Here is a 4,547-nt window from a genome sequence, read left to right as displayed (position 1 = left end):
AAAAAAAAAAAAAAAAAAAAAAAATCAAGCTGTTAATAAGCAGAATTTTCACCTAAGATAATTTTATAGTACCACTCCAAATTGTCACTTAATTCCCATCTCACGTGCACTGTATTTATTTACAATAAACCTCTCATTGAGTGAAGAACAATACATTGGATCCAGAAAAGTTTGTTTTCAGATCTCAATTACATTATGTGTATGTTTATAGATTTTACCCTGGGGTGAAAATTCAAATACTCATCTTGTACCTATGTTTTATAAGAACAAGTTCTATGGTAACTTTTAAATGCATTATTAGCAAAGGTTATATTTAAGATTCCTGTGTCTACTGCTTAATAACACCCAAATTAGTCTCAATGGAATTAGCTGTAATTAAGGACATTGTGAAATATGGTGGGGCAAACAGAATTATGCTATATTACTTTATTAATAATATTCTTTAACTACACTGTAAATTGCTATTAGGCCTGCATATTACTGCCTGGATATGGAAATAGTCTTTTGCTATGCTAATCTAACACAATTTTCTTTTAAATGTAAACAAATTATACTCTATTAATATGCTGTTCTACTTGCATAGTTAATTATTGTAACAGTAAGGAATAAAATTGTTCTGCTTTCTCTGTTTCTGATGGAAAAAGGGCTACATAAATAGTTTAATAGGGAACTAATTATGCAAAAAATTTAGATGCCTAAAATGTGTTTGTAATTACATTAAAATGGTCTTCTGTTCAAATATTGGAAAGCCTGCTAATTGGAGGCTAGCTGAAAATTTAAATATTGTGAATCAATGATTTTAATACAGTACATGTTTAGTTGTGTTTCTATTCATATTTGTCTTGAAAATGAAGAGAATATTTAACAGTGTTTAATAAGAGGGGATCTGAGTTTCATACCAATGAAGTTAGTCTGCGGCAGACTGGAATTTTAAGCACGTATTTTACAGCATTATCTTTAATTTACTCAAGAGGTATGGGCAAGTTTTGGCTCAGCAACAAGGAAAACAAAAGTATACTGCTTGCAGGATAAGTTGATGTGAAAGGAAAATCTGATGTGGACCAAATGAAATAGTCCTGGAAAATGCCCACGACAGGCAGACCAGAGTTGATATGGTTGTAAATTGTTAAATCGTTTTAGATAAATAAACACATGTAGCAGGTCACCTGCCTATTCTCCAAAGATTTCCAAGTGCATCGCTTTATCTGGTCATAATTAAGGAATGTTAAAGATGCAGTGCCTTGTCCTAAATGATTCTTTGTGGCATCCAAGCTTTTATTTTGATGTGGAACCGAGGTTCTTAATCTGAGAAAAATGCAGTGCTAAAATAAGCCCACTCTTTTGGAGAGAATTTCAACAACCTGTCCTGAATTTTTAGCTATTTTGGAAAAAAAGAAGGGCAAACTGTTCATTATAATTTTTACGACAATACAAATGAAAGCACTGCATATGTAACCAGGATTAATTGCACAGATAATTGGGAACCCAGAAATAACTTTATAATTTAAAATTCTTGCCTACTTAACAGAGCTGTTGTGAGGATCAAGAGATATGATGTACTTGAAAGCCTGCTGAAGACTGGAAAGCTCAGATGGGAGGTAGCAGGACAATCACCATGGTTATTAATAATAATGAAAAGATGAAATGTCATTTTTCATATAACATAATCCCTGCCATGGTTCTTTCCACTCAAACTTCTATAACTATCATACCTCGATGGTACAAGCAGTGATTAGGTTTGTGCTCTGGACATAACAAATGAGGGTGTGAATCCTGGCTCTCCCATTTAGGGCCCGATAGTCTGCAAAACAGTGCTCTGTGGGCCTGTTTTAAGATTTAGTACAGGGAACAGTCATAATCAGTCAACTGACTAATTTCTCCTTAACCACTGCCACATTCTTTGACCTAAAGGATATCTTTGGCCAATTTTTAAAGATAAACACTTTAAAGTGTTTGCAATGGATTTGCAAACACTTTAAAGATACTGTGCATTGGATTGAGCCCAAAAACTTAGCCTGGTCATGAACTTCTGCCCTCTTTTCACTCCCTGCCTATCACCTATGCGAGTTCTCTGCTCTACTCAGTACAGGTGAGTCCTTCTTTCCCAAAAACACCATGCTCCTTGCCACATCTGGGCTATTGAGTTTGCCACTTTCCTCACTTGAAATGCTTCCTCCTCTTCCCACATCTCTTCTTTCAGCCTAACTCAAATTGTCTTTCTTCCTCTAGGACCTTCATTGAACATTCCAATACGTTCTCAGCAATTTCTCCCTTTCTTTTGAATTCACCAGCACATAATATCTGTACCTTTTTCTTGGCACTTGGTCTGTTATCTTGCTTGTTATTTCACTTTCTTAGTATTGTATTTCTTTTCCTCTAACTGGATAATAGTCTCTTTCAGGAATTTTATTTATGTATGCGTTTCTAGCACGTGCTATGACCTATACATTGTACATTTGTACAGATGCTTGCTCTTATGTGAGAGCAGAGGCACACGGTGATCAAATAATGTGTGGAAATGGTCTCAAGCCAATTTACCCCAAATAACCCATTTAAATGGACAGGAGGGTTTGATCCTACTGGCAGTTCTGTAATTCACATGACAGGCAGCGCTGTTTGTCTGAGAAAGCATCCTGGGTCATAGTAGAACCTGAATGGTTTGTATCAAATATATTGGCGAAGTGGTGCTTTGTCTAATTCCATCCTGCCATTACACAACAATTATCCACCTCTCTGTATGCACAGAGAACATACTGTGTGTATACTGGAGTTGGACATAAGACACATATCTGAAAATTGTCAATCCTGGTTTTACTCTACTAAAACTATTTGTTGTGTCTCTTTTCTTTTTTGTTTGTTTGTTTTTTGAGACAGGGTCTCACTCTGTTGCCCAGGCTGGAGTGCAGTGGCACAATCATAGCTCACTGCAGCCTCAAACTCCCAGGCTCAAGCCATCCTTCTCCCTCAGCCTCCCAAGTAGCTGGGACTACTGGTGCACATCAACGTGCCTGGCTAATTTTTAGTTTTAGTTTTTGTAGAGACAGGGTCTCACCAAGTTGCCCAGGCTAGTCTCAATCTCCCGCCCTCAAGCAGTCCTCCTGCCTCGGCCTCCCAAAGTACTGAGATTATAGGCATGAACCACTGCACCCAGCCTCATGTCTCTTCAAGATAGAAATTTCAAAGGTGTATGATTGCTATTTACTGTAACTTTTTATTTAGGGTATTTGTTATGTCTCAGGAAAGCCAAATGACTATCTTGTTCTCTAATGATGGAGAAGAATACTCACAACCTGCTCCCCACCTCCCACTGGTATGTTAACCAAGAATATCTACCTTTTTAAAAATGCTACCAGACTTTTATACCAATGGAAAGTGGTGTATTGATTGATGCAGTCATCAATTAATGCATTCTCTTTTTCCTTCCCACAATTATTAATGAGCAGTGAAATGCCAATATGGTGGAAACAGAAGGGAGAAGAAAGAACAGCGGAGACACTGATCATTCAAAACCAAAGAAGCAGCTCATGCATAATGGAGAGCTATCTGCATGCAAATTACTAAGAGGAGTAATTCCCTTTTTTCTAGGATATTGTATTTAGCCTTCTCTATTCAGAAGAGTTCTATTTCCCAGGCCAAGAAGGTAAAATGTGGATTGTACGTGAATAGCCTTGTGAATGAAAAATGGCTAAATTCTTTTTATTAAGTGGAATAATCAAACTGGCAGAGTACTTTCCCGAAATTTAAATTCCCATTACAGAGAAGAGACACATTCTTGCCCACTTATAGCCTCTGTTCTTTATCACGTGCTTTCTCCCTAGCTGCAGAAGCCTAGAAGAACCTTGTTCGGTGACGTCTTGTAATGGATTGTCACAGAGAGATCCAAAGGCATGGCCAACAGAAAGTAGGGCACAGGGAGAAGCTAGCTCCCTAATTTCTTTTCCTTTTCAGCTGAGATATACATGATGCTTTCTTGATCTTTTTCTCTGTTTCCACCAGTTGTATTATATATGCATATAAAATGTCCATTTAAAACACCATATACTTTGTGCCAGACTAGTCCATTTTCACTATCTTCTGATCTCTTACAGACAGAATATTAAAATCTGAGAAGGATTTAGCTCAGTGCACATGTTGCCACTGGTAACCCATGGTAATAAGGTAACCCTATATATTCACAAGTGCCATATGTTACATGCATAGATACATATGCAGACAGAGTGACTGTTTTTAGAAAATTCATGCCTTCCAGTAAAAAAAAAAAAAAAAAAAAAAAAACAAAAAAAACAAAGAAAAAAAAGAAAGTGTTCCCTGGAGTACACCACCAGTGCATTGGGCTATTGATGCAATTTACTCTCCAACTTTCAGAGCTTTATTTCTGGTTTTACAGGAATTACAGGAAAACCAAGTTATAAAAGTTCTCAAGAAACAAAGAATGAGTATTTACTGAAAAGTCTCCGTGAAATGAAATCTATCAGTAGACGTCCAAATGTAAGCCACTTAAAGGTTTACATTCAAGCCAGATAGAGATTTTTTTCTTTAAAAAAAAG

At 36.7% G+C, this 4,547-nt stretch overlaps 1 long non-coding RNA gene across 1 annotated transcript in view; it reads left to right on the top strand.

Annotated features, from left to right (window-relative positions):
* LOC108514100 (uncharacterized) overlaps positions 1–4,547 on the top strand; it is a 35,593-nt gene that overhangs the window by 18,960 nt on the left and 12,086 nt on the right. The window contains exons 2-3 of the long non-coding RNA XR_001881102.1: positions 3,220–3,310; positions 3,444–3,640. This is a non-coding gene — a long non-coding RNA (uncharacterized LOC108514100). The remainder of the gene's footprint in view (positions 1–3,219; positions 3,311–3,443; positions 3,641–4,547) is intronic.

Source organism: Rhinopithecus bieti, unplaced genomic scaffold (assembly GCF_001698545.2).
Source record: "Rhinopithecus bieti isolate Rb0 unplaced genomic scaffold, ASM169854v2 scaffold_33303, whole genome shotgun sequence".
In the NCBI taxonomy this organism is placed as follows: Eukaryota; Metazoa; Chordata; class Mammalia; order Primates; family Cercopithecidae; genus Rhinopithecus; species Rhinopithecus bieti.
This window is presented reverse-complemented; position numbering and strand designations above follow the sequence as displayed.